We start from the raw sequence: 17,801 nt of genomic DNA, 5'->3' as shown, positions 1-17,801 counted from the left end.
GGCTCTTTAGTTCTTCACTTTCTGCCATAAGGGTTGTGTCATCTGCATATCTGAGGTTATTGATATTTCTCCCGGCAATCTTGATTCCAGCTTGTGCTTCCTCCAGCCCAGTTTCTCATGATGTACTCTGCATATAAGTTAAATAAGCAGGGTGACAATATACAGCCTTGACGAAGCTCCCCAGTAGATGTCTCAAACTGCAGATAGTACTAAGCACTATGTATATCGTGTTTTTTCTATACAGGCATAACTGTGATCAAGTTTAATTTATAAATTAGGCATAATAAGAGATTAACTATCATAATAAAATAAATACAACAATGTATGCTACGTGTGCTCAGTTGTGTCCAACTCTTTGTGACTCTGTGGACTGTAGCCCACCACACTCCTCTGTCCATAGGATCTTCCAGGCAAGCATACTGGAGTGGGTTGCCATTTCCTCCTCCAGGGTATCTGCCCTACCCAGGGATCAAACCCACGTCTCCTGCATTGGCAGGCTAATTCTTTACCACTGAGCCACTGTATAAAAGAATTATGTGAATGTGATCTCTTTCTCAAAATATATTATTGGACTATATTTACTTTTCTTGTGATGACGTGAAATGAAAAAATGCCTACAAGATAAGATAAAGTAGTGTGAATGAAGCAGGCATTGTGATGCAGCATCAAACTATTATTGACCTTCTGATGATGTATCAGAAGGATTATCTGTTTAGGGTGATCCTGGAACATGGAGCCATGATGATGTCAGTGGCTGAATGTCATGAGCTGACAATGTTGATGATTGGGGATCTTGGACAGAATGGTGTGATATTTCAACATGCTACTCAGAATGGTAGAAATTTAAGACTTAGGAATCGTCTATTTCTAAAATTTCCCATTTCGTATTTTTGGATTACAGTTGACCATGGTAACTGAAACTTTGGAAAGTGAAACTATGGATAAGAGTGAACTACTATATCAGAAAGTCATTCATTTTTATGGGTGAATTATATTTTGCTCTCTGGTTATGCTATTGATACATTTTACTTATCCATTCATCAGCGGATGGACATTTCAGTTGTTTCTGTGTATGCTAAGTCGCTTCAGTCCTGTCCGACTCTTTGCCACTCTATGAGTTGCAGCCTGCCAGGCACTTCTGTCCATGGGATTCTCCAGGGAGGAATACTGGAGTGGGTTTCTGTGCCCTTCTCCAGGGGATCTTCAAGACCCAGGGATTGAACCCAAGTCTCTTGCCTCTCCTGCATCGGCAGGTGGTCAGTTGTTTCTACCTTTTGGCTGTTGTGAATAATGAGGCAATCAACATGGGTGCACAAGTATCTGTTTGAACCTGTTTTCAATTCATTTGGACATTTATCCAGGAGTGGAATTGCTAGATCATATGGTACATCTATGTTTATCTTTTTGAGGAACCACCAAACTGTTTACTATAGCAACTTCACCATTTTTTGTTCCCACCAGCAATATGCAAGGGTTCCAACTTCTCCACATCCTCACCAACACTTACTTGCCTTTCTAAAAAAATTGTAACTGTCCTAATACAGGTGAAATGTACCTCACTGTGGTTTTGCATTTCTCTATTGACTAATGATATGGAGGATCTTTTCAACTGCTTATTGGTTATTTGTCTATGCACTTTGAAGAAATGTCTATTGAGATCCTTTCCCCATATTTTAGTTGGTTTGTCTTTTTCTCATTGAGTTGTAGTTCTTTCTACATTCTGGATATTAAACACTTATTTTCTTCTACTCTGTATGTTGTATTTTCACTTTCTTGATAATGTCTTTTGATGCCCCCAAATTTTTAATTTTAATTAGGTCTACTTTATCTATTTTTCTTTTGTGGCTGGTGTTTTTTGGTGTAATACTTAAGAAGCCAATATAAAATCTGAAGTTCAAAGATTTGCTTTCTTCTAAGAGTGTTATGCTTTTAGCTCTTATATTTGGGTGGTTTATCCATTTTGAGTTAATCTTTGTGTATGGTGTGAGGTAGGGGTCCAACATTATCTTATGACACAGGCAAGTTCATACAGACAGATTAGTGGTTGATGAGGCCTGGGGATGGGGGTGGGTGGGTGGAATAAGGAGTGACTGCTAATGGGTATGAGGTTTCTTTTGGGGATGATTAAAATATTCTGCACTTAGATAGTGGTGATGGTTGCATAACTGTGAATACATTAACAACCACGAATTGTACACTTTAAAAGGGTGAATTTTATGCTATGTGAATTAGACCTCAATAAAGCTGTTATTAAAACAAACAAACAAAAAGAACAGCTGGTGGCCCGTAGGAGGGGGACAGGCCTGGCAGCCCCGCCTCCTGCTTCTAGGAGAGCAAGCATGCTGCCCTCCTGTGGCCTCTGATGGCCGCCAGCCAGGCTACAGGACTGCCAGGGCTGTGTTCTAAATCAAACTCACAGCCCAGACCCAGGATTCGTTCTCCTCTGCAGTATCACAGTTTAGGAGCAAAGGGTCTTCTTTCACCAACTTTTCTCCACTTTGATCCCAACCCCAAATGTGACTGCAGTGGGCTTTTAATCCTGGCAAATCAACAAGATGAAAAGAGCATACAGACAGCAGCTCCTGTGCCGTCTCTCTCTTCCAGGGAGTGGAGGACGCACAGAAGGAGAGGCAGGAGCACGAGTGGTCCCAGTGTATCCATGGGTGAGGCCAAGATTGAGCTCTGCCCTGAGTTCCCTCTGTGCGGAGAGGGGCTGGGACTCGACCTGTCCTCTGGCATGAAAGAATCTGGCAAGGCGTTTGGGGGTCTTCCTGCTGCAGAGCCAGCCCGGGTTCCACCTGGGACTGGAGCACTTGAATTCATGGACAGCCTCTCAGGAGGCCTGATTTGCACTGGCCCTTTGCACGAGGCTGCTTTGTGGGACCTTTTGTGGATTGAGGGGATGGGAAATTCTCTCATGGCTCCTGGGCTTGAGAAACCCTTCCTGAACTTGGAGGGGTAGGAGCTTGGGGCAGGGCTGTCAGCATCCTCCCAGGGACTTTGGAGATGCAGTCTTGGCAGCCTTCCTAAGCAAAGGCTGTTGACAACCTGGGATAGAAAGGAGAAGGCGGCAGGCAAGGCGTGAGGACTGTGGCTGAACGACCATGGATGGGTCCCTGGGCCACTCCCAGCCCCCTCAGTATGACCAAGGCTCTAGGTTGGGAGCAGGGGGGCTGGAACCAGTCTAGTTGGTGCCATTGCTGTGTGGCCCCCAGTAGGCCTCTGCCTGGGAAGCTTGGGGTCCCTCAAGCAGGCCTTGGGGGCCCTGAGCCCTCTCTTGATTTTCCTGCCTCCCAACAGGGCCGGGGCCCAGGTGAAGCAGAGTGTGGGACTCTGGGTGCAAAAAACAGGCTTGAGAGGAAGGTCCTCTGATTCTCCCTGTGAAGTCTGCAAGGCCAGGAAGGAGAAGGACCAGAGGGTACAGTGCCAGGAGGACACAGCCCTCCCCTCTCCTGGCCTGAAGGCCCGAGGGGCCTGGCTGGCCTGCTGCCTCTGGTGTCAGGCTCTTGCGGCTCTTCAGCAGGATTCAGGAACCACCTGGCCGCTACAGAGCTGCCTTGGCATTTTAATTACAGTCATTAAGATGCCTCCTGCCACTGCGGCCCTGTCAGCATTTCCAGGCCTTTCCGTGTGGAGCACCTCAGCCTCAACCCCTCCGCCTGGCTGCTAATGCTCTCCCCTGTCCCTCCAGGGCTCACAGTCCCCTGGGGCTTCTGGCCCCCCAGGTCCCACCTCCCCAGCTGGATGGGCAGGGTTTTAGGCAGCATCTCCTGCCCCCCTACCACTGCCACCCCATTCACACTGGCCATCAGGTCAGGCCCTGGGCAGAGGCCACGGTGACTGGGTGAGGGTGGAAATACTTTCCCACAGAAGGGTCCTCAACAGTGTCCAGACCACTGTCTGCCTTGTCCCTCTGGCACTGGGAGCTCTGCCCAAAGGAGTTCACTGTGGTGTCCCCTGCTCCCAGCCCAGCCAGCCAGCCCCTAGCCCCTCCCTAGTGGGACCCCTGGGCTCCAAGTGCTTCCTCTTCACAGAATCTGTAGAGTGGGGACCTCTTCCACAGAGCCACCACACCACCACAGTTCGGGTGTGACAAGCACCCCGTTTGTCTCTCTGTCTGTCTGTCCCCTCACAAGGCTACAAGCAAAGCACCTGTCTCCCTGTGCCTCCTCTAAGACCTGGGCCTGAGTCTGAGAATCTTAATTCCCAGAAAAAGCTATTCAGCCAAACTTAGCACAGAATGGCAATTCTGGGGTTGAACTCTACCTAGCAACAAGATTAGCAGCTGATTTTGCAAACTGGTATTTTTATCCCTGGGACTGGAACGGCTCAGAAAAGTGGCCTCCTCCTGCACCACCTGGGGACCCCGCCTCCCCAGACGCTCGTCCTGGCCCCATGCCTGGCTCTGCCTTCCCTTCTCGCTTGTAGGGGTCCCTGAGTTCTGGGAGGTAGGGGGGAGGATCGTGACAGCCCCCAGAGAGGAATGTCAGTCCCTCGGTCCGTGAGGAAATGCTGAATAGATGCTGAGGCTCCCACAGTGACCTGTCCTCCCGTCCTCACTCACTGCCTCCCTCTTTCTTTTCCTCATCCCTCTGTCTCCACAGCCCAGATCACTGATACTTTCCATGTTGTGCTGCATTCTGTCCCATCAGCCGGGGGATCTGTGGGGTCAGCGTCACAGTGGGCTGGGCAGCTGTAGGATGCTCTGGACCACTTCCTCGCCCCCCACTCCCAGCTCCTCTCTGCTTGCCTTCTCTCAGCCCCCCCACAATGATTGGAACCTTCCGGCAGCCTAAAGCCCTAGTGCTGTTTGTGTGGGCTGCCATCTGCCAAGCTGTCATCTAGGAGTCATCATGGCTCCTTGTTTTAGAGAAAAAATATTGTGATGGTAAAACCTCCCGGAACTGGACTTTCAGTTCCAGAACAGGATGGATGGTGTGGACTCCCTTTTCCAGTTCCTCCTGCCTGGACATAATCCAGCAGACACCCATAAAAGGACCCTGAAAGTTGGAAAAGAGAAGGCAGGCAGCCTGGGGCCACAGGACTTGAGAACAACACGCTGTGTGTCCCTGGGTTTTTTTATCTCTCATACATACCCAGGATTGAGCACAGCGGCATGCAATCTGGATTGACACCAGACATTGACAAAACAGACAAGCAACAGGAAAAGCTACTCTTAGGCCAAAGGATGGGAGAGGGGAGGCCCAACAAAGCTGGTGCTCTGTGCTCTTCCATCAGATGTCAAGGCAACAAGCATCATGGAGCCCTGCATCTCCCCACCTCCATCCAGTGCCATGCAGAGCCCCAGGCCCAATAGAAGTGTGCCTGGCCTCACAGGCTGTGCCACCATGCAAAAACTCTGAAAATCAAACACTGTTTAGTTCAGTTCAGTTCAGTCACTCAGTCATGTCCGACTCTTTGTGACCCCATGGACTGCAGCACACCAGGCTTCCCTGTCCATTACCAACTCCCGGAGCTTACTCAAACTCATGTCCATCAAGTCGGTGATGCCATCCAGCCATCTCATCCTCTGTCGTCCCCTTCTCCTGCCTTCAATCTTTCCCAGCATCAGGGTCTTTTCCAGTGAGTCAGTTCTTCACATCAGGTGGCCAAAGTATTGGAGTTTCACCTTCAGCATCAGTCCTTCCAATGAATATTCAGGGTGGATTTCCTTTAAGATTGCCTGGTTTGATCTGCTTGCAATTCAAGAGACTCTCAAGAGTTCTCTCTAATACCGCAGTTCAAAAGCATCAGTGCTTTGGCACTCAGCTTTCTTTATAGTCCAACTCTTACATCTGTACATGTGGTAAACACTGTTTGCCACAATCTATAAAAGTAAGCCAGAAAGTATACACTAAACCTGAGAAGGGTGGCTACCTGCTATATAGAGGAGTTAAATAAGATCAAGACTCAATAACCAAAATATCCAGGATATAACAAAAAAAAAATAATCCTTCGTCATACCAAGAACCAGGAAAACCACAATTTGAATGAGAAAAGACAATCAACTAATGCCAACGCCAAGCTAAATTGGCTGTTAGAATTATCAGGCAAGAATTTTAGAGCAGCCATCATGAAAATGCTTCAATAAGCAATTACAAGTTTTCTTCAAGAAACAAAGAAATGGAAAAATCTCTAAGAAGTTTTGTAAGTTTTTTAATAAAAATTTTTCTATAAAGAAAAGTATTTTCTACAAAGTAAAAATATACCCCCAATTGTTGTTTTTTTTTAATCATAAATGGATATTGAATCTTGTCAAATGTTTTTTCTGAATCTATTGAGATGATCATATGGTTCTTACCCTTCATTTTGTTCTTTCCCATGTATTACAGTAACAGATTTGTAGATGTTGAACCATCCTTGCATCCCTGGAACAAACCCCACATGACCACAGTGTAGGACTCTTCTAACGAATTGTTGAATTCAATTTGTTCATATTTTGTTAAGAATTTTTGCATCTATGTTCATGAGGAATATTGGCCTGTAATTTTCTTTTCTTGTGGCATCCCTGTCTGGTTCTGGTATCAGGATATTGCTAGCCCATGAGTTTGGGAGAAGTCTCTCCTATTCTGTTATTTGGAAGAGTTTTAGGAGGTTTGGAATCAATTCTTTGAATATTTGGTAAAATTCACCAGTGAAGCCATCAGGTCTGGACTTTTGTTTGTTGGGAGATTTTTGATTATGGATTCAATCTCCTTACTAGTAATCAGTCTGTTCAGATCTTCTATTAATATTTCATCATGACTAAGTCCTGGTATGGGCTTCCCTGGTGGCTCAGACAGTAAAGAATCTGCCTGCAATGCAGGAGACCTGGGTTCAATCCTTGGGTTAGGAAAATCCCCTCGAGGAGGAGATGGCAATCCACTCTAGTATTCTTGCCTGGAGAATCCCCATGGACAGAGGAGCCTGGCAGGCTACGGTCCATGGGGTCACAAAAAGTTAGACATGACTGAGCGACTAAGCACAGCATAGCACAGGTCCTATGTTAGGAATTCATCAATTTTTTTCTAGGTTGTCCAATTTGTTGGTGTATAATTAATTGTTCAGAGCAGTCTCTTATGATCTTTTGTATTTCTGTGATACCTCCTTTTTCATGAAATTCTGATCTTATTTATATATTCTCTCTGTTTTTCTTGGCAAGCCTAGCTAAATGTTGGTAAATTTCGTTTACCTTTTCAGAGAACCAGATCTTAGTTTCATTGATCTTTTCTATTGTCTTTTTAACCTCTATTTCACTTATTTCTACTCTAAGTTTTGTTATTGCCTTCCTTCTACAAACTTTGAGCTTTCTTCTTCTTTTTGTTGTTCCTTGAGGTGTAAAGTTAGGTTGTTCAGGATGTTTTTTTCCCCTTGAGATAGATATTTATTGCTATAAACTTCCTTCCTAGTAATGCTCAGCTGATTGCAGCACTACAAGTGTCGGCAGCCAGCACAGAGCAATAGAAGAGACCACAATGAGAATGACTGGCTCCGAACAAGATCTGATGAGCTGGACATCAGTGCAATGAGATAAACAGAGAGAAGGAGAATATCCAGTTGAAGAGTTGAGGATCTGGAGTCCAAGAAAAAGAGATGAAGCTGAAGGGCCTCTGAAAACAAAGTGAAATCACACCTCCACTTGTGTCAGAGTGTGAACACATCTCTGAGAAGTTACAGGCAGCAGAGAGAGACAGTGGGAACCTGGAAGATAAGGTGTGTTCTCTGAAGATAGACATTGAGGAGAGCAAGTACTGACACCATCACCTGAAGGTGGAGCTGAAGAGCTTCTTGGAGGTGCTGGATGGGAAGATCTATGCCCTGCAAGACTTCCACCAGGGCCTCTCCAAGCTGGGTGCCAGCGACTAGGGCTGCTCCTGAGTCCCCCGTGTGTGTGTGAGAGAGGGTGTCTCTAGTAGTAGCTCTAGGATGTCCTCTCATTTGTGTTGCTTCTGTAAATGCAGCTGCAGTGTGTCATGCTTCCAAACCAGAGGTGCTGGCCACTCTCTCCTCCTCAGATAGAAATCTCCCTTCGCTTCTCTGGCCTTAGGAGGTTGTAGATAACTGACTCAGGAATCTAAAACTGGGTCTACCTAAAACATTTATGCTGTCAAGGCAGGGATGTTTATATCTTTCTTAAGGGTTGTTGCAACCACATGAACTGAAAAAAGAAGTCTCTTCTAACCCAAATATGAATACCTTCCTTTGCCACTTCCTTTTTCTGAGTAGTGTTCAGAGTATTCGAATGTCCATCAGGCACCAGTGCGTGGGGATGTGGTGACAGCAACTTCCCTCTCAGTATACATGGAGATGTTTCAAAACAACCACTTAGTAGAGATTTGTCCCAAGAAAGAAAACAAGTTTCTGGTGGGTGTGTTTTTGGCACAGGAATCGCCTGCATTCACGCTGCCCACTTCCACCCGCCTCTAGTTTGTAGGGTTGTGACAATTTTCTTGATCTTGGTTTCATTTCTGAGCAGATTACAATGCTGTGGGGACACTACACAGTGAGGGTGCCTAACACAGTGCCTGGCACAAAGTAGGTGCTTAGTAAACATTTGTTCAATTAAACATATTAAAAGAAACACTTCCCTCTTAGAACTGCTTTTGCTGTATCCCATTAATTTTGGTATGCTATTCAGACATTTTTATTTTCGCTTGTCTCAAGTATTTTTTTAATTTCTTCTTCAATCCATTGGTTGTTCAGTAGCATGTTATTTAATCTCCACATATTTATGAATTTTCCAGTTTTCTTCATGGGGTAATTAATTTCTAGCTTCATACCTTTGTGCTTAGAAAAGGTGCTTGGTGTGATTTCAATCCTCTTACATTGATTAAGTCTTATTTTATAGTCTAACATACAAGCTATCTTGGAAAATGTTCCATGTGCACTTCAGAAGAATGTGTATTCTGTTGCTTTTGGATGGATTGTTCTAAAAATATCTGTTAAGTCCATCTGCTGAACATGTTGCTTAAAACCCATGTTCCCTTACTGATTTTCTGTGTGGAAGTAAGTGGGGTATTAAGATCCCCTAGTACTATTGCGTTGCCGTCACCTCCTCCTTTTAGGCCTGTTAATATTCACTTTACATATTCAGGTGCTCCCATGTTCAGTGCGCATACAATTGTTATATCCTTTTGTTGGACTGACTCCTTTATCATTACATAATGCCTTTGTTTGTCTCTCATTACAGCCTTTGCTTTAATGTCTCTTTGTCTGACATAAGTATAGCTGTTCCAATTTTCTTTTGGTTTCCACTTGCGTGGAAATATCTTTTTCACATCTCTTCACTTTCAGCCTGTGTGTCCTTACATTTAAAGTGAGTCTCTCGTAGGAAGCCGATAGATGGGTATTGGTTTTTGTTGTTGCTGCTCATTTTTCAGCCACTCTATGTCTTTGGAGAATTTAGCCCACTTATACTTTTTATTGACAGACATGTGCTTATTGTCATTTTGTTAACTGTTTTCTGGCTGCTTTTGTGGTTCCTCTGTTCTTCTCTTTGAGAGGACTCAAAAAAAGTCCTCTTCTTTTGTGATTTTATTTCTTAAAGTAAAAGTGAAGTCGCTCAGTCGTGTCCGACTCTTTGCGACCCCACAGACTATAGCCTACCAGGTTCCTCTGTCCATGGGATTTTCCAGGCAATAGTACTGGAGTGGATTGCCATTTCCTTCTCCAGGGGATCTTCCCAACCCAGGGCTCGAACCTAGGTCTCCTGAATTGAAGACAGACACTTTACTGTCTGAGCCACCAGGGAAGTCCTATTTCTTAAGTAGTAAGGCAATGGCAAGCCACTCCAGTACTCTTGCCTAGAAAATCCCATGGATGGAGGAGCCTGGTAGGCTGCAGTCCGTGGGGTCGCTAAGGGTCGGACACGACTGAGCGACTTCACTTTCACTTTTCACTTTCACACATTGGAGAAGGAAATGGCAACCCACTCCAGTGTTCTTGCCTGGAGAATCCCAGGGACGGGGGAGCCTGGTGGGCTTCCGTCTATGGGGTCACACAGAGTCGGACACGACTGAAGTGACTTAGCAGCAGCAGCAGCAGCATGCTTATATTCCTTTCTCTTTATCTTGTGTATTTACTGTAAGTTTTTGCTTTCTGGTTACCATGTGGCTTACATATAACAACTTATATCCTTAACAGTCTGTTTCAAGTGGATTAACAACTTATGTTTGAGCCCATTCTAAAACTCAACATTTTTCCACTTTGTCACCCTTGGCTGATGTCATGTTTTACCTTGAGGCTCGGCTGGAAAAGAATCTGCCTGCAATGTGGGAGACCTGGGTTTGATCCCTGGGTTGGGAACATCCCCTGGAGAAGGAAAATGTTACCCACTCGAGTATTCTGGCCTGGAGAATTCCACAAAGTGTATAGTCCATGGGGTCGCAAAGAGTCAGACACAACTGAGCGACTTTCACTTTGAACATATCCCTTAGCTAATTACTAAACTCAGTTTTACTACTTTTGTCTTTTCATCATCATACTAGTTTTATAAGTAATTAAAACACTACTATCTATTTACCCTTACCAATGAGATTTATACTTTCATATGTGTCCTTTTACGACTTAGCAGCCTCTCTTTCAGCCTAAATAAGGTCCTCTAACATTTCTCGTTTAGTGGTAATGAACTCCTTTAGCTTTGTTTGTCCATAAAACTCTTCATTTCTCCTTCAATTCTGAATGATAAAGTATTCCTGGTTGGGTAAAGTATTCCTGGTTGGAGATTTTTTTCCTTTCATCACTTGGAATATATCATGCCACTCCCTTCTGGCCCGCAAAGTATATGCTGAAAAAATCTAATGATGGTCTTATAGGAGTTTCCTTGTATATACTAAGCTGTTTTTCTCTTGCTGCTTTTAAAATTCTCTCCTTGTCTTTAACTTTTGACCCTTTAATTATCATGTGCCTTGCTGTGCAGCTCTTGGGAGTCCTCTTTTTTGGTAGTCTCTGGGCTTCTTGGATCTGGATGCTGTTTCCTTCCCCAAGTTAGGGAAGTTTCAGTCATTAGTTCTTCAAATAAGATTTCTGCCCTTTTCTCTCTCTCTCTTCACCCGTGGGACTCCTGTAACGTGACTGTTAGTCCATTTGATGTTGTCCCATAATTCCCTTCAGTTACCTTCAGTCTTCTCACTCTTTTTTCTTTTTGCTACTCTGCATTGTCAAGTTTATTCTTTCTTTTTTCTGCTTCATATAGTCTGCTGTTGAACACTTCTGATGTACTTTTTAAGTTCAATTATTGTATGCTTCAGCTCTATTATTACTGTTTGGTACTTTCTTATATGTTCCATCTCTTTGTTGAAGTTCTCACTGTGTCCATCCATTCTTCTCCCCAGTTCAGTGATCATCTTTATGACAATTACTTTGAACTCTTTTAATTATTTAATTAAAGTTTTTTCTTCTGAGGTTTTTGCCTTCTTCTTTCATTTGAAAACTATTTCTCTATTGCTTCATTTTGCTTAACTCTATGGGTAAGCTTCTATCCAATAGATAAAACAACCACTTCTCCTAGTCTTGAAAAGAGCTACCTTGTATAGATGAGAAATCTTGTTCAACCCTGCCCCAACCTTTTATTGTCTCTAAAATTTTGTGCTTGTCCAAACAGCCTATTACATTTTAATAGCTCCCAGTAGTTGAGAATGTGCCAAGACAAGTCAATGTCCCAAAGAAGAGGATCTCTGTATCTAGGTTCATGCTGGCTGGAAGCCAGACTGTCAGGTAACAGCTTTTTAAGTACACGAATATACACAGTCCTGTGGAACGGCAAGGGTAAGCCCTACTGGCCACCAGAGTTAAGTGATCTGGAGTTATCCCCTGGGCCACAGCCACAAAAATCAGGGCTCCAGATGACTGTGGCTCTTTTCTTGGTGACTCCAGTGAGCTGAAGCAAGGCAGATGGAGAGTGTCAAGACGGCGACAACAGCCTACATTCCTTGAGAGCAGCTCCGAAAGCCACTAAATGTGTGCCAGACCTGAAGTCTGCCCCTCAAGCTGACGCTCTAAGAGAAGCAAAGAAGCCCTTTTCACGGCAAGACTGGAGGATGTGCCTCAGTTCACAGTCTGTGCAGTGTCCTGGGAGTAGCGGCCTCACAGGAACCATCTCTCCAACTGCCACAATCCTGTGGGACCCAGGAATAAAAGCCCTCCTGGTCATCCGAACCGGGTGATCAAGAGGTCCTTCCTGGGTGGGTCAGTCACAGAAAAACGGGCACCAAACATAAAAACAAGGGCACTAATGCAGGTGAAGTTCCCCCCACTCCCTGCCACCAGAAGACACGGCCGCTGGAGCATGGCAGGGGGCAAGCAGAAAGGTAACATCCACCCTCCAAGGTCTCTAGAAAAGATTACAGTTAGCCCCTAAATGCATATCTAATTGGAAACCTCCCCCTTAGGCCTCAGTCACAATGATTAGCTAACAGGTTTCTTCATAGCAAGGCAGAGCACCCAGGCCTATTGCTTCTTGCTCTGCCTGAGGGGGGCTGTTGAAGAACCTTTCTCCATTGCTGACAATCTGCAAAAAGGTATATATTCCCTCATGCTCACTGCAGAATCACTTACAGTAGCCAAGACATAAAAACAACCTAGGGGTCCCCTGATAGATGAATGGATAAAGAAATTGTGATATATACACCTGACGGAACATTATTCAGTTATAAAAAAGAATGAAATCCTGCCACCTGTTGACAACATGGATGGACCTCAAGAGCATTATACTAAGTGAAATAAGTCAGAGAGAGAAAGCCAAATACCATATAATGTCTCTTATAAGTGAAACTTAACAAAAAAAAAGCTCAAGGATACAGAGAACAGATTGGTGGTTGACAGAGGTGGGGTTAGCGGTAGGAAACATTTTTTTTAATTTAAAAAAATTAACATTTTCTATAAAGTATAAATTATAGAACTGAAAAATACACTAACCAAATTAAAAGCTTTTCTGAATAAACTCTCCAGTAGATTGGAGATGACAGAGAATAGAATCAGTAAACTTAAAGAAAGATCAATAGAATTTACTCATTCTGAACAACAGGCAGAAAATAGACTGAAAAATAAAATGAACTGATCTATGGAACAAGGACACAAGATCCAACGTTCATATTGTATCATTCTTATTATCTAAGAAGGCAGGAAGAAAGAATATGGGGCTGAAAAAGTAATTTAATAAATGGCGTCTTTTTAAAAATCCCAATTTTTACAAAAGAGATAAATGTACAGATTCAAGAAGCTGAGCATACCCCAAATACGAAAAACCTAAAGAGATCCACACCAAGACATCATGACTAAACTTCTGAAAACAAAGAATAAGAAATCTTCAAAACAGTCAGAAATAATAAATTTCTAATAGAGGAATATCATTCAAATGACAGCAAATTTCTCACCCAAAACCCTGGTGGCTCAGAATTGAGTGGCGCAATATCATATTATTTTTCATGTGCTGAAAAAAAGAGAATAGTCAATTGCAAGATCCAGTGAAATTACCCTTCAAGAATGCAGGGGAAATAAAAGTATTCCAAGATGAAGAAAAACTAAGAGAATTTGTTGCTATCAGACCTAACTTTAAAGAATGGCTAAAGGAAGCTCTCCAGATATAATGACGAAAGAAGGCAAGGACCTTTTTCAAGAAAACAACAATGGAGAGGGCAAATATAAAGAAAACAGGGAATCCCTGGTGACCCCGTGGTTAGGACTCTGTGTTTCCACTGCCAGGGGCTGCTTTTGATCCCTGGCTAGGGAACCAAGATCCTACAAGCCATGTGAGGTGGCCCAAAAATAAATAAACACAATAGACTACTTCACTTCATGAATTTCTTTAATAACATTTCATAGCTAAAGTAAAAATCCTAATACCATCTGATGTGGTTTCTCAATGTAGAGGAAATACTGAAGACAAATGTATTTTAAAACTTAGAAGAATAAAGAGACATTAACAAAAGTAAAATGGCTAGACTCACTCAAAGTGAGAAAATGTCAACACCACTGGACTATGACCAGTTATATATGTGTATGAGATACTTAGGGCAACAAATAAAACTATACAAGGCAAAATACCAAAAAAATGTTACAAATAAATCAGAGTAGACTTATTAAAAAGTTTCAAGAAATGAAAAGAAAGCCAATGAAAAAGAAACAGGAATGAAAAAAGGAACAAAAACAGAAAAGAAATATTAAAATGACAAACAAAACCCTAATATACCAATAATTACTTTAAATATATATGGTCTAAATACACCAATTAAAAGACAGAGATTGGTAGAATGGATTTAAAAAACCATGACCCAACTATACACTATCTACAAGAACCTTAGCTCAAAACAGAATGATACCGAAAGCATGAATTGTAAAACAATTTTAATAAATTGGACCTTGCCAACATTAAAAACTCTGAGAAAGTCTGTGCTAAACGATTAAAAAGATTTAATCACAGACAGGGAGAAAATATTTTCAAATCACATATCCAACAAAGGACTTTTACCTAGAATATATTTTAAAAATTTAAAACTTTTAAAAACAATGAGTCCAATTAGGAAACAAGCAAAACATTTGACAAACATTTCACCAAAAAAGATATATGGATGAGAAAAGGCACATGAAAAGACGTTTACCACAGTCAGCCATTGGAAAAATACAAATTAAATCACAATGAGAAACCAGCACCCACCTATTAGACCAGTAAAAATATAAAATATTGACAGTGTCTATCACTCATGCATGTTAATTTCCTACTGCTGCTTTTAACAAACTAACACAAATTTAGTAGCTTAAAAGAACACATTTAGGAATTTTCTGGTGGTCCAATAGTCAAGGATTTGTTGCCAACACAGGGTACATGGGTTCAACCCCTAGTCTAGGAACTAGGATATCACATGTCACAGGGCAGCTGAGCCTGTGAGGCACGACTGTTGAAGCCTGTGCACCCTAGATCCTGTGCTCCAAAATGAGAAGCCATCACAGGAAGCTTGCACACTGCAACTAGAGAAGCCCCTGCTCGCCGCAACTAGAGAAAGCCCACAGGCAGCAACGAAGACAGTGCAGTCAAAAATAAATTAACTTTTTTTAAAAAAAAGCATAGTTATTTTCTCAGAGTACTGGAAGTCAGCAGCCCCAGATGGGTCTTGTGGGGTGAGAATCAATGTTGGCAGGGCTGTGTTCTTTTGAGGCTCTGGGAGAGAATCCTTTTCTGGCCTTTTCCAGCTTGGAGAGCCCGCCTGCACTTTTTGGCCCCCAGGCCCCCACCACCCTCATAGGAAGCAATGACTGGTCATGTCTTCCCGTCACTACAGCACTCTGATGGGAACCCTCCTGCCCCACTTCCAATGCCTGAGGGAGCGTCGGTGGGCAGTGTGGAGCGAAGGGGGTTGCGGTGGCTGGCTCTGCCCACCTGCTATGGCCACAGCTGCCCGGAGGCCACCTGTCTGGGTTCCCAAGCTGTCAACAGAGCCCAGAGGCTGAGACTTCTGCTAAATCTCACTTCCAACACCTGCAATGAATTTTTAAAAATTTTAACCGATACGGAATTTCGCTTTGGGAAGGTAAGTTCTGGACGTGGACAGTGGTGATGACCCACCACTGCAGACCCACGTGAATGCACTTAATGCCACTGAACTGCACGCTTCAGCATGGCTAAGACGCTAAATTCTGTATCATGCATATGGTACCATAATAAACATGTTAAAAGGTGTGGCCATCTTCCTGCCTTGGGGTCAGGGGAGCAAGGCCTGAGGAGGTGAGGAGGAGAGTGGTGGGAGGAGGGAAAGGGTGGGAACGGAGGGGAGATGAAAGCAGCGGGGAGAGGAGAAGACGGGAGAGAAAAGTGGAGGTGGGGAGTGGGAGGGGGAAGGGAGGGCAGTAAGCAAGCAGAGGGGAGAGGGGGCCGGAGCGGGGCGGGGAGCGGAGGCCAGGGGCCGGTTGGGTAGACGCACAGGGGCACCCACCTCTCCAGCTGTGAAGGCGATGGTGAGAGGTGGGCAAGCTTGGGGTCGCAATGCCACTGGAGGGGTCAACAGGTGCCTTTTCAGGACCTGCCACCCTGCACAGGCTTTCACTGCCACATCCCTGGCCCCAGGCCCAGGGGTGTGTGGGGTGCCTGCCCACACCCTGGCCTGCCCCGGATCTCTGGGCTTCATGTGAGCCACTAACCCAGGGAGTGGGGGGTCCCAGAGACCTTGTTGCTTGTTACTGACCATAAACACAGGATGTGCTCTTGTGACTGGCCCTGGGAGACGCTGATCTAGAGTCCCAGCAGGAACCCAGGATGTCCTGATGGTGTCCAGTCCAACAGAATGCGATAGAATGTTCCAGAAACACCACCTGCTTCCCCCAACCAAAGATTTGAACACAAGAGCCCTCTCCTGTCGCTGGGTTGACGCCCTCAGACAGAGCCTGGGTGCACTGTAGCCCCCGGGGTAGTCGGGTTGGGCAGGAACCCCAGGGGAGGTGTCGCAGTAGGTGGAACAGGCCAGCGGAATCAGAGTTCCCGTGGGGAGGGGTGAGCCCTGCTACCCTCTCCACTAGAGGAAGCCTCTGACGGTGTCCTGAGGAACCCCGTACCCACCCTCCTGACCGGAAAGTGGTCCAGAGACTGGGAGGGGGCACAAAATCCCCACCTGCCTGGTGCTTGCTCTCCCTTCTTCCTCGCTCTCGGGCCGTGAGTGTCCTGAAATGAGGTAGAAGGAATCTGGAGCACAAGAACGCACCCTCCGTCTCTAGCAAGCACCGCCAGCCCTCTCCTGAAGGCAGGTGAGGGCCAACATGTTGCCAGTGGGACCCGAACGCACTGCTAACCCAACAGTTGGATTCAGGGTGCTCTGCCAGGGTGGGTGGACAGCACTGCTCAGACTCTGGGAAGCATCTGGATTCCCACCTAGTTTCCGGCCCTGTAGGTCACATCTTAAGTCCTCCCAGGTGCTGGTACTGATGCTGCTATGAACCACCGATGTGTGTGCTGACACCCCCGGAAGGAGCTGGCGCAAACCCTGCACACTCAGCGTGGCTCCTGTGGATGCTTTGTGCTCAATGGATGGAACTGTTTAAGAACACAGCTTGTGTGGGGCTCGGCAGGCCCTTCTCCTCCTTCCTGCCCCTGCCTCCGCTTCCCTTTGCTGTCCTCTGACCTCTGCTGGCACCTTGCACCTTGGACTGTGGTCTCCCACCCTGGGTCTTCTGCACCAGCCCAGCCCTGATGGGTGGTCATTGAGAATGCTGGCATCTTCTCCACCAGAGGCCCCGCTCTGCACCCCCTCCCTGGCCTCTGTTAACCCCAAACCCTCTGTGGGCACTCTGTAGGCCAGACACACCCTCTTTGGGGGCTACTGACTCCCCACACCACACCTCTGCAGCCCGGACCCACCAGGGTACACTCTAACCCTAACACAACGTTCCTGACCCTGGTCCCTGCAAGGTCATAACCTGAGTAGCTTCCCAATGATCCTGTCCCTCAGGCAGCAGGCTCACCATCCCTGCAGGAGGGACCTCTGCCAACCACCCACACCCCACCATTGCTCCGCTGTGGCCTCTTAAGTGCCTCTGGGGCCTCTCTCGGAGTGTCTGGGCTATCAGGGTTTCAGTGGGTAAATGGTGCTGAGGGATGTTTTGCTTCCCTTCAGCATCTATATGCAGAGCCAGACCATCTCTGGGGCGATGCGAGAGCAGAGGCAGGAAGTTCCACTGGGAATGGGGGCAAGAGTGGGGCCCAGTTCAGGCCTGTGGTGACACTTCCCCTGTGGCCATTGTACACAGGGAGTTTGAGCCCAAAATGTCTCTAATGCCCCAGCCAGCACTGACCAAAAGCCTAGGATCCCTCCAAGGAGGAACCAGGACAGAGGTGATGG

Source organism: Moschus berezovskii, chromosome 3, assembly GCF_049115385.1.
Source record: "Moschus berezovskii isolate FMDL1 chromosome 3, NW_MosBer_1.0, whole genome shotgun sequence".
In the NCBI taxonomy this organism is placed as follows: Eukaryota; Metazoa; Chordata; class Mammalia; order Artiodactyla; family Moschidae; genus Moschus; species Moschus berezovskii.
This window is presented reverse-complemented; position numbering follows the sequence as displayed.